Source organism: Lissotriton helveticus, chromosome 3_1, assembly GCF_964261635.1.
Source record: "Lissotriton helveticus chromosome 3_1, aLisHel1.1, whole genome shotgun sequence".
Classification (NCBI taxonomy): domain Eukaryota; kingdom Metazoa; phylum Chordata; class Amphibia; order Caudata; family Salamandridae; genus Lissotriton; species Lissotriton helveticus.
The window spans coordinates 201,446,147-201,459,921 of NC_136061.1; positions in this window are offsets into that span (position 1 = coordinate 201,446,147).

Here is a 13,775-nt window from a genome sequence, read left to right on the forward strand (position 1 = left end):
TCTGAGGCAAAAAAACGCCGAAATGCATTATGCCTGTTTGTTCATTAAATGGCTTCACACCAGAACTCTCCGAGTGGCCCCATACCTTTTGTTAATGGAAGGGTGTGGTTGTATATATATATATACAGATATATATATATATATATATATATATATATATATATATATGTATATACATATATATATATATATATATATATATATATTCACTGAAAAAACCATAGGTTATAGACCATATATAGTTAGGAATTAGCATTTACAAAACCTTGAAAATTCACTGAAAAAACCATAGGTTATAGACCATATATAGTTAGGAATTAGCATTTACAAAACCTTATTTTACTCACACAAAACCATTGAAATTCCATATATAGTTAGTTGCACTAACTATATATCGCGCACCCGCAATCCACTGCTGATGATGTCACATATTACATCATTCATGACATGGTCAGTGACATCACTGATGACATCACTGATGACATCTCAAATGACATCACTGATGACATCATCTAGTGTCTGTGTGTTTTTGTAAAGTTTAAATACGTTTTACATATTGAAGAATGACTGGATGTATGGAAGACTGAGTGTGTGCGTGGCTGGCTGGGAGGTGTGTGACTCTGTGCATATCAATGTGTACTTGTATCAGTGATTGTATAAGAGAGTAAGTATGTGTTAGTATATGTGTGAAAAGTATGGTGTTCTGTGTTTAACTATAGATGAGGAAATTGAAGTGTGATTGATTCTTCACAGGACTGACTAGGTGTATGAGTGCATATCATAGTGTTCTAATAATAACTGACTGTATGTATGAGTAATTGTATGGGTGAATGAGTGAATGTGTGTGTAGACGTACGAATCAGTGAGTGCGTATGTAGTAACTGGTATTGGTGTGTCATGATGTCATCAGTGATGTCATTTGAGATGTCATCAGTGATGTCATTTCAGATGTCATTAGTGATCTCATCAGTGATGTCACTGAAGTATGGTGTTCTGTGTTTAACTGTATAGATGAAGAAATGAAAGTGTGATTGATTCTTTACAGGACTGACTTGGTGTGTGAGTAACTCCATGGATGAGTGGCAGTGTGTGACTGTCTGCATAGGTGTATGAGTGCATATGATAGTGTTGTAATAATGAGTGACTGTATGACGTACGAATCAGTGAGTGCGTATGTAGTAACTGGTATTGGTGTGTCATGATGTCATCAGTGATGTCATTTGAGATGTCATCAGTGATGTCATTTCAGATGTCATTAGTGATCTCATCAGTGATGTCACTGAAGTATGGTGTTCTGTGTTTAACTGTATAGATGAAGAAATGGAAGTGTGATTGATTCTTTACAGGACTGACTTGGTGTGTGAGTAACTCCATGGATGAGTGGCAGTGTGTGACTGTCTGCATAGGTGTATGAGTGCATATGATAGTGTTGTAATAATGAGTGACTGTATGTATGAGTGATTGTATGGGTGAATGAGTGAATGTGTGTGTAGACGTAGGAATCAGTGAGTGCGTATGTAGTAACTAGTATTGGTGTGTCATGATGTCATCAGTGATGTCATTTGAGATGTCATCAGTGATGTCATCAGTGATGTCATTTGAGATGTCATCAGTGATGTCATCAGTGATGTCACTGACCATGTCATGAATGATGTAATATGTGACATCATCAGCAGTGGATTGCGGGTGCGCGATATATAGTTAGTGCAACTAACTATATATGGAATTTCAATGGTTTTGTGTGAGTAAAATAAGGTTTTGTAAATGCTAATTCCTAACTATATATGGTCTATAACCTATGGTTTTTTCAGTGAATTTTCAAGGTTTTGTAAATGCTAATTCCTAACTATATATGGTCTATAACCTATGGTTTTTTCAGTGAATTTCATTGGTTTTTTAACAGCTAATATCTGTAGCTGTAAAATGTATTCTTCTTTAAATCCAAAAATATATTTTATATGTTTATTAATAACTTTTTTTTAAAATATTTTTTTTTCTTCGTTCCCGCTTCGCGAATCGGGAAGCTTCCCGTTAGCTGACCTTGATGCCGCGAAATAGACCGCGAGCCGGTAAACGTTTCTTTACCGCAACTGCCGCGTTAGAAAACAACATCGTGACGCCTCCCGTCCGCATGACGTTTCGCGTTGTCGCGTGATACGTCATATGACGTGCTACGTTAGCGAACTCGTACGCTTACCGAGTCGCAAAGCACAGGTTTCTGGAAGCAAACCGGGAGGCCCTGCAAAGCGCGTAACGTAAACACAGCAGGTCATGTGACTTGGTAATAACACTTTTCATTGGTTCATTTCACTTTCGGTTTCCTAATGATGTAAGACTAGGTCATATGATCTAAAATGAACACTTTTCATTGGTTGAGAACTATTTTTTTTCCCAAATGGTGAAAATCCCTCCTTCTTTCCTCACTCTGACTTTCATCATTGTGAGAGAAAGACCCTTTGTTACCAGTGAGCAATGGCTTCTTTACTAGCTTCAGCTGGTGCTTCCCCACCACCTCCACCACATCCAAGGAAGAGTGGACCACCTGCTAAAGTTATAATTCAGCAAGAAGAGGAAGAAGAGGAACAGGACGACCTAGATAATCTCCCTATTATAGCCAGAAGATCTGTTGTACCGGAAGTAACGGGACCAGAGGGCAGGGAGATGGTGCCAAATATACAAACGAGATTTTGTGAAGTAAAACAAGTCTGCGTACATTGCAGTGGATTCATTTGCTACGGAGAAAGTAGCATCACTCTGATCAACAGAGCTATTGACAATCATGCTCATGTTTGTCCGAAACTCCCCAAACAATAAATTCTTTTTTTTTGTTTTCTTGCTCCTGTTGAGCCCTTTACAATGAATCGTTTTCGTTGCCCCCTCCGAAAAAAAAACAAAAAAAATATAAAACTGTTCAGAAAAATTCAAAAAAAGTAAAAAAATGTTCAGAAAAATAATAAAAAAAATATAAAACAACAAAAACAATTTAAAAAAAAGTTATTTTCAGAACTACCTCCCCGTTATTAAAAAATTAATACAATATTTGCAACTGTGCCAACCTCTATTTCTCTTAGTTAGCTTCCCAGTTCGCTCCCCGGTACGCGAACCGGAAGCGAACCAAAAATTTTTTTTTTTAAAAAAGAACAGTAAGTATAAGGGAAGGAAACAGACAGTTATGTTAAAAGAAAGACAGCTATAGGGGAGTAAACTAGAGATACTATTACCCGTAATCCACTGCTGATGATGTCACATATTACATCATTCATGACATGCTCAGTGACATCATCAGCAGAGGATTGCGGGTAACAGTATCCCTAGTTTATTCCCTATAGCTGTGTTTCTTTTAACATAACTGTCTGTTTCCTTCCCTTATACTTACTGTTCTTTTTAAAAAAAAAATTTTAGATCAGTCAGAAACAGTGAAAGTAATGAAATATAAAAGACTACGTAGAATATGAGCACTGTATGCAACAACTTTGACACTTACAGAAGCCTCACCTTCTCCATGCCTCCTACACAGTTCTACATGTACATCATAAATGCAAACAGAACAGAATTAATTATACATGTTAAATGGTTTATTTTTGCTGTTCTCAGAATGTATCAAATTTCACTAAAACAGTGACTTGAAGGTATTCATCATATAACAGCGGGGAAAAAAAAACACAATCAAAATGATTGTGTTTAAAAAACCCATACAACATTACAAATCAGAATTCAGAACTCCTTAAAGTTAACTTACTTTCCATGACGGCCAAGGATGTCCTATGAACAGCTTACACTCTGTTGTGCTGTTATTACTTTCAACCCGCCACTTTCTGAAAGAAAACCTCCATCGTTTTCAAAAACATGTTACATACAATAAATGACTTCTTGCTCTCTACCACAAGATTCCACAAGGCCAAATCTTGTCAGAGCCATGTATAACTCTTGGATTTCTTGTTAGCCAATCCCGTCTTTTCGCATTTCCGCAACTTTCAGAATTAAAATGTTGAAGATCATTTACACAATCCTGGACTAGTAATATCTTCCCCTTCTTGCTCAATCATGTTCTACATTTCCTATCACACTGATACTGCTTACTATGAAGCAGACTTACACTACCTTTATGACTAGTACAATTATTTAATTCTCTACATCACTTTTAATCACAAAGCAATGTAAAACAGTAGACAGCATTGCAGACTTACATTCCCTCTACTCCATGTTTTGATTGGCTGCTTCAATTAGCTTATAAAAAGAAATAGTTTTTCTGAACTCATTCAAAGTGCACGTATTTCTCAATAACGTCCAGTGTTATGGTAAAAAGTTATGTCTCTGTACTACACTTATCCTCAAGGCCAAATAGTGTAGGAGCCATGAGAACTTCTTGAAATTCCTCAGAGCACATCCCGAGATTCTTTCCCTAAAATTTTGGTTTTAAAAACACCAGGTAAGAGTTTTTAAGGTCATATGGCAATTTTTTTTTGAAAATTAAAACAGAATCATTGCAGAATGACCAGCCATTTCTACACTTTAAATAAGCTGTATAATGTCCTGATGTTATTGAAGGACCATCATGATATATAATTGCTACAGTTACAAAAGTCCTTCCTGATATTGACAACTGTGAAGCCACCAAATTTTTAATTAAAGTTGTCAATTTTGTTCCATCAGGCCTACATCGTTGAAACATTAAAATGACATACTGGCCATATGTTCGTATAAATAATGTGGACATCATTTCAGATTTACATTGCCTACACTCCATATTGTGATCAGCTGCTTTTACTAGCTTATTAAAAGAGACTGATTTACTGTCTGGCAAAGTTAAATATATAAATCTTTCTGAGTCTACACTAGTACTACTTGATACCCTACAGTTCTTGCAGTCATGCTGCCATTGATAAGAAAGCCCAAACAGGTGATCTACATCTACACCTTCAGCATGCAATACATCAAGCATATACATTAAAAACTCCTGACAATCTTGCTGACTATTTTGAGAGAATTGTGTTTGGCCTGAACATCTGTCTAACAGATTTCGAATTTCAGACACACTTTCTATGTTTGTTCTATCAGTGCTACATTTCTCTAACACAGAATTTAACAAACTGCAAAATCTTTGATCAGAATTGACCACAATCTCTTCTTTTACATTTTGTAGAGAAAACAAAACATTAACCACTACATTAGCATAGCAGTTGACACCAGAACTGTTTTCAAATTGAAAACCAACAACATCTTCAACAGAATCCTTTTTGTTTCTGCTTATAATTTCAGGTTCATCGACTTTTCGTCTTTTTGCTACAACCTCCCCAGTATTGGTCACATTTCTTCGTTTCCGGCCTACCACACGTTTCTCAAACAAAGGATACTGAGGCAAATGTGGCGCATACTCTCTTCTCAACCTATTGTATTCCTTAACACAATCTAGATCCGCACAAATGTTTGTGACATCACACTCAATCAAGTACAATCCCGATAAAGTCCTAACTCGTGACAATGCCACATATGCCATACCCTCCTTGAACACAGAACTGCCAATATTCACCAATGCACAGTCTACACTTAAACCTTGCGATTTATGGATTGTCACCGCATATGCCAAGCAAACAGGAAACTGCTTACGACGAACATATAAGTCTTTTACAAGCAAAAATCTAGCAGAACAACGAGCAATTAGCTGTACTTCCTCAATGCCATCACATTTAATTTTTAAAAATTCAATTCCATCTCTATTTCTGTATTTCACAAAATCAACAACATTACCCATTGATCCATTTACCAGACCTCTTTCAACATGTAAATTCCTTCTTAAAATTATACGGCAGTTCAAGCACACATTCAGAGTCTTTTCAAAACCCGCAGTTTTAGATATACTCTTCTCTAATGAATCCAATTTTGTTTTCAGATTCTCAGACAAAATAATTGTTGATCCCATATGCTCTACTCTGTCAATAGCTTCCAATTTCACAATCTCTTGCTTTTCTAAATGCAACATTTTGTTGTTGAATTTGGCACATTCTGCAAGAGTTGGCATCAAACATATTCCAGATTTTTTCTCAGTAACTTTCTGAAAAATATTCTCAGGCACAACATCTTCGTCTGGATATAAATGTGTCAGTAATCGTGCATGTAAAGCTTCTTTCCCATGCTCGGTCACTTTTCCAATTCTAACATCTTGTAGAATAGTCTTGTAAACTTCATCCTTTGCCTGACGCATATTTTCATGCAGTTCAGCATAATTGAAGTTTAACCATATATTGACGTTGCCAATACTCCCTAAGCACTTCCTGGTATCTTCATGCGTGAGCATTTTGAACACAGGTTGCCCTTTCACTGGTGTCAGCTGCAGAAGATCTCCGAAAACAATGATGTGTTTGCCACCAAATAACACATCATACTCTGTTTTGAGAACTTCTTGCATTCTCAAATGCACAAAGGCAAGCATGACATTGGAAACCATGCTTACTTCGTCAATGATAAGAAGTTTCATTTTCCTCAAGACTCTTGAAACTTCAAAACAAGCATCTCCAGATAGCTTGTGATATTCTAATTTGTTGTCATGCTCCACTGGCAGCATCAGTAAACGATGTAAAGTAATCCCTTTAATGTTATGTGCTGCCAGTCCAGTTGGAGCGGTGACAACACAAGACAGCGATGACTCTGTCCTTTCCTGCAAATAACATGAAATTGCTTTAATAAGGAAACTTTTTCCAGTTCCCGCTTCTCCACTCACGTACAGTCGGACAGGCTTCAACGACGTACATGAGCACTCTTTCTTGTCATGACTTAATCCATGATCAATTTGCATGGTAAGTTCGTCATATATTTTCCTCTGCTCAACGTTGAGTTGTCTTTCCAACTCTTCTAAGTTAACCGCATCCTCCTGAGCATGTGCCATGGCTCTTTCCACTTCATTCATAGCAGTGGCAGCTTCATTTTCGATAAGAGGTCCTCCTAGTGGATCCTGACTCAATGAAGCAGAACTCTGACTGTCCTGAGAACTGTCTCTGGCAATCTCGGCTGCAATCGTTGCTTCCTGCTCAATTTCCACATTCAACATTTCTACATATTTGGGAAAACCAGGACATTCTATGGTCTCCTTGGCAGCATTGAATGAGTCTTCATAACAAAGGAAATCTCCAAGCAGTTCCTCTTCTGCACGCCAAGGCTTAAAAAGTTGCAAAAGTGCTAAATAGAAAAACTCCTTTTTTTCAGGAGATTCGCCACTCAATTTTCGATGGTTTATCAAGTGGCATTTTCTTTGCTTGACCAGACATCCCTCACTTCCTATTACAGCATACACTCCTTTCTCAGTATCTTCTTTGATGTTCCTCTTGAATATGTAATTTTGCAGAACCTCATACAGACAAACATTCTCGAGGTGACTGCTTCGATTTGGATAATATGTATCCAACATGTTGCTCTTCAAAATGTCGGTACTGTTTGGCTCCTTTTCCGCCAAATACTCAATTTCCCGCACAGGTTTCAGAACTCGATTACGCGTTGCAGCAAGACCAACACTCACCCAAACGATACTCCTGGACTTGGCATAGAGACTTGCTGAAGACAACCGGTCAGAACATTCGTAAGCTCCGATTTCTCGATGCGACAACATCTTCAGACTGAAACTGTACAACTTCTTGCTGAGGCTCTTTTCATGGGAAATGTCCTCCCACATATCCTTCAATTCTGTCTTCTCTTTTTTGGTGATGTAAGATGTCACATACCGAGCCACAGCCATACAGTTATCAGCCACAAACTGTATATCCATGTTAGCATTCCACATGGACAAAATCACCGGGTTGTAGTCGTTGATGTACTTAGACTCTTCGTTCCTCTTCAAATTGTATGTGTTTTTAGGTGATTTCTTCATCACATTATGTCGCAGCGAAGACATCAAACTGTTCACTCTTCCTTTAGAAATCACCGATCGTGGAAAGCCGAAACGACATTTGGTGTAGAACTTGTCTTTGTTCCGGAATTTACGACGACAGTACTTTCCACATCGATGGCTTTGGAAACGTAGAACTTTTTCTCTTAGGCTTTTTTTCTCCTTTGCGTTTGGAACAGCACACGTAGAATACTGTTCTATGAAACTCATCACTGAGTCGTCTGCATCCGTTCCAAATTTAGGTGCATCCTTGATCCACAGCAACATATGTATATGAGGAGCACCTCTTGCTTGGTACTCCTTCCTCCAGAAGAAATCCAACACCTCTCCAAGAGGTGGATTCTTCTTATTCATGATAAAAGACATCATACCTTCAAATCTATGATTGAAGTACCTACATACATTGACTGGATCCAAAGAGCACAGTTCTCCGGGTGTCTTGAATTCGATGTTTTCTACGTTAGCATTTGCCTCTCGTAGAAATTCAAGTAAGTCTTCCCAGCCATACTCAGCACAGCTCAAAGTGAGGAACCATGTGGGAGTTCCTAAGTTCCTCAGCATACATTTTAAATCACCATGACGACGGTACCAGTACTCATTAGTACCACGCTGACACGCCATGAGATTAATCAGGTGAGAATCCAAAATACTGTCTTGGACATTGACTTTATCCATAAAGTCACTTGCCGAGATGTTTTGCATGTGTATACCACTTTTCAAGATGTGGTTCACTGCATATGACAGTCCAGACAGATCGCTTTCAAACAGGAGATGAAACAAATAAGGAATGCATTGTCGAAACCTAGGATCTCCTGCATACAATCGCAAAGTCCGGTATTCAGAAGCAGGAATTTGATGAGGTCGCTCATCATATCTTCCTCCCTGACCTGTTGGAAAAAGCTGTGGGAAACACCGAGCTTCCAAACTTTCCTCCCAAACACTAATGGTACTCCCTTTCGCTTGTTTCATTTGAAACAACTCAATAGCATTCCCCATGACTTCCTTGGAATGCAAAGGATGAACACTATAATGTTCATATATTTCTTCACTAGTACAGGGTTCTACTTTCTCAATTTGACCAGCACACAAATCGCTATCCTCTTCCTCACTTACTTCCTCTTCTGCAACATATACATTTTTATAGTATTTTTTTTTTTTTTCAAATACAATGTTGCCCTTTTGACTTTCCTAACATCTACTAAATCTTGCCATATTTTCTTATTCTTTGTCGGAACCCCATTAACTAAGATAACAAGAGGTTCCTCTTCCACTTTTTCTACTCCAATTGTGTTAATGTTTTTCTTCAAATCTAGAGGCAAATAAACAACTCTTCCCTTTAATCCTCTCTGTAAATCTGATGGAGGCAATTTCCCTGTCTTTGGCTCCATTCTTACAATAGCCTGAAAGGGATGGATACTTTGAATCAAAATAGATTCATAAGTATTTAAATCCTTCAATTCAGAAGGAATCTCAACCAATTCCAGATTATTATGAACTGCTCTAGCAGGCATCTGGTTTTGATTTAATTTGTTACAACAATAAGTACACACACGTTGATCCAATCCCAAATCAAAACAATTTTCTACCATCAAGTATGTTGTAAAATCCTTCCATTCACTATTATTTTCCCTTTCACTTTTTCCATATAAATCCACTAACTTAGTCTGATTCTTATAATAAGTGCGTCGACAACACACACAAGTGAAATTTGGCCTCTCACTTGATTTCACCTCAAACTTCGCAATTTCCCTCTGGAAATTATCTGTACTGGAAACCTGTACACTATCTTCCACATTACTCTCTTCTTCTTGGTCAATTTCAACATTCTCCTCTTTACTTCCAAAGTAACAAAACTCAATTTCTTCACATATATTCTTCACATCTATTTCAGAACCATGCAAAAGAGCAGCGCATAATTGTTTAAGCATAATTGCTGGACTCTTAGCATAATACAACATTCTAACTAATTTCCTCACTTTATTATGATGCACTGCTAGCATCCTGAAATGATGAAAAACACTCTGGCATACTCTCCTGGAAAGACAAGCCAGTGAATGACCATGCAAACCTATCACTTCTCTCACTCTGCAAGGATCTAATTCTTGCAACAACTTCATTTTCTGCTTCAAACTTTTCTTATTAAATGACCGTATAAAATCACAAAGCAAATTGATGGAATCCTGTCGTACACTGCAAATACTACTACACTTCCAGGTATACACAGGACCCTTAGGACGTCTCCCTAAAACCTCATTACCTAACACCTCTTCTATCTCTGTTCTCACAACTTTTTCTTTTTCAACTGGACAACCATCTTTCACTTCATAAGCTCGACCACTGGTGTCAACTGCATGCACCAAATCATTATCCTGGAAATAACTCTCCTCATTAAAAAATGCCTCAGAGCTTGAACTATGCATCCATTCTCCAGAAAAAACTTCACAAAAATTACTACGATTAACTATTCTCTTCCATCTACTATTTCTTTTGAAATCATAAATTACCTTGTTTAGCTTCCTAATTCTATTGATTGTCAAAATAAATAACTTACGTTTAATTTCAAATGCCTGATCAATAACTTTCTCAACTATTTTTTTTCTCTTATAAAAAACCACTTTCTGCTGACCTTTCTTAATATTTTTTAACAAATTCCCAATTATCCTGTTGCGGAACATTCGTTTACGAATATCCCTAAACTGTTGTTTCCTTCTACTTTCATGCATAGAGTTATCTCTTACTCTAGCAGTAACATTTCTCATTGGCCTTTCCTTACCATTTGAATTCTTTCTCCTTTTCTGGACTGAAACATTTTCTGTAGTAATATTTTTTTTACTACACATATTTCTTATGACTGTTTTTCGACTCTTACCCGGTGCTTTCTTGGTGACTTGACAAATCTTTTTGTTAGAGGACTGCTGCATTATTCCATGGTCCTGCTGTCTTTGACGTTTTGCAGCCTTTCTTACTCTTTCTTTGCTAGGCATCCTAAAATCTTGAAATAATCTGCAGTTGAATCTGTGGTAAAATATAATAAAAAATGTTATTAACCACTATTACCCAACAGTAAATTAATAACAGTCATCAAAAACTTAACACACTACTTAAGTATATAATATACTGAAGCCTATCTCCAATTTTTCACTGAACAGGACTCATCTCTTCTTAACCTTGGATAAACCTCACCTACTCTGTGTCCCCTGCACATAATTAAATGTAAAGGGGCAGATTTATATTAACTAGCACATCCCCAGGGATGCACCAGTTAACGTGCACCGCTGCTCTGCCACCCACGGTGTGCCGCATTTACAATCAGATAGGACAAAGCTACATCAAAACCCTGCGCCTGCTTGAAGCAGGCATAGATCTTGACGCAGGTAGGCTGAAAGCTAAAGCAACAACTAAGTGTTGTGTGCAGAAGTTACAAAAAAGTAAAAATGGCGTTTAAACCAGTAATGAGACCATGCTAACGTAATACAGAGTAAAAATATCCAGGATCTACATCAGTTTGGGGTTCACGAACCTGGCAGGTACAAGGCACTGAGGCTTTCCACCGTGCATGTCTCATCCCAAAACATATGTTGTTTGTGAATGAAACAATTTCCCAGACCAAATGCTTTGGATTGGCTACTTCTAAAAAATTAAACACCCCTACTATCCCGGAGTTAGAGGAATATGATGGTTGGAGTAATTTTACTCGTTGTCTATTAAAGATTTACAGGCCCTACTCCGTAATTCTTCCTTTAACATTTCCAGTATAAATCCAAAAGGTTGACTGCTTTGGCAACGTGCCTTATCCACGGTTTAATAACGCTGCCTTTTGCTTTATATAAGTTTTCAAATTGTATGAAATATATACCAATAGGTCGTTATTAACCTTTAGGTAGTGGTTTTCTTCATGAAGTCTGGTCGCTTCCATACACATACAGATTTTCAAAGATGATCAAGAACTTTATCTGAATGGAGAGGAATGCACTGAGACGCCAGATCATTCACTAATGTGTAGGCACATACAGTTACACGGTTCATGCAACAAACACCGACCAAATATGGCTTGCGTGTTGCAAGGCACACCAGTTCCTGCTATCATCCCCACGTTCAAGTTCTTGGAAAATGGTAGTTATTTGATGCTCAATAATGAAGATTGTTCTGGGTTAATTAAAAGTATTCATTTTATCGTAACAGTAAATGAACGGGTTATTTGCTGCAGAAATGTTCTATTTCCTCCCACACATGAACATAGGGAGTTTTCAATCTGGCCACAAATACCAACCTTGGGAGCACATTTCAACGGCATGGCAAGAATAAGAGCTATTTTGTCTCAGAGAGAGGTGGCCTTGAGTTCGGCCCGTGAAACTTTCGTGCTTCACACAGCGAACACCCGTACAGAGGTGCAGACCCTTTTCAATTCAGATTTGCCTTTCAATTTCAGCAAGATGGTTCGGACTATCTCTAACGCGTCCTCCACAAAGGGCCTGGCGCACTTTTTTAAAGTTGTTACCAGTGGTCTCGTGACTTCATTTGAGAAAATCTTTGGAGTCATCCCTGCTTTCTTACATTCTATTTTTTCCACTCTGCTTCGTGGATTCCCATTTTTACTTGCATTACCAACGGACGCTCTTGTGCTTTTTTACATTTTTAAATATGGATGTCCCTCCTGTGCAAGCTCCCGCCCTGCAGCTGCAGACACTGTTCCGCAATCGCATGCTAGAATATTATGGCACAATGCCGTTGGCGATATTAAGCACGGCATATGGATTATCTTTTCTATGCTGATGTGATTCCTTCAAATCTAAGACACTAAAGTATCGGCACGCCCTAAACCAACACAAAGAGACCTTCTTAGCAAATAATATATTATGTGTATTAGGGAGGGTGAGATATAAGCAGCCGCGGGCCGTGGAGGGAGTTACGGTGGGGCAGGGATGCGGGGAGGGGGAGGGGCAGGGTGGAGCCCTCTCCACCCTGCCCCTCCCCCTCCCCGCCTCCCTGCCCCACCGTAACTCCCTCCACGGCCCGCGGCTGCTTATAAGTGTTGCTAACTCTTATTCATTTACAGCATGTTAACATACTGTCACCATTCGCTTTTTATGTACTATTGACTATGCTGGTAATTTTGCTACTGATAATATGTGTACTTGTATAATCTAAGATACTACGCCTGAGAAGACGGCATTAGTAAATAAACATTTCAAATACACATGTGTTCTTCTTAACTCCATGTTCTCGTTTCTAAGAAATATATAACGACCGACTGTTCATGAGTTCCACGTATCCTGAGGTACTATAAGTTCATATTCTGGATTGTCTAAACATTGAGAGTTTGTTATATCCAATGTGACACTGTACCTAGCTTGCTAAGGGGTTTTGATTACTAAGGTGAGTTTTGGGACACCCTAATTCGCCGAGGTTCCAATCCTCTGTCCACAGTTCTGTGTCAGAACAGAAACCCTGCGACAGGGGCACCCCTCAACCTTACTGGAGCTTCATCACACTTGCGATACAACTCCAGCAATGCGCCAACTTTACGGCACAAATACGTCACGCATCTGTGCTGTTTTTGCCCCATGATGCGCCGCATTGTAAATGCAGCACACCATAGGTGACGGAACAGCGGCACAGAATGACTAACACATCCCTGGTGATGCGCCAGTCATCATAAATCTATCCCTATGCTTCTTATCTTGTTAGAGATAAACCGCCATATGTATCATCAAAGTTTTTTGCATTTCCTAAATAGCGAACTTTAACGAATAAATAGCGATTCTTTACCATTCCTAGTTTGCGATGACCTATTTGCTAATTACAAATTACCCATTCATTTCCATGCAGCAGGAGGCCCATAGGAATGAAGGTGCAATTTGCGATTAGCAATTACCTCATCGCAAATTACGAATTTTTC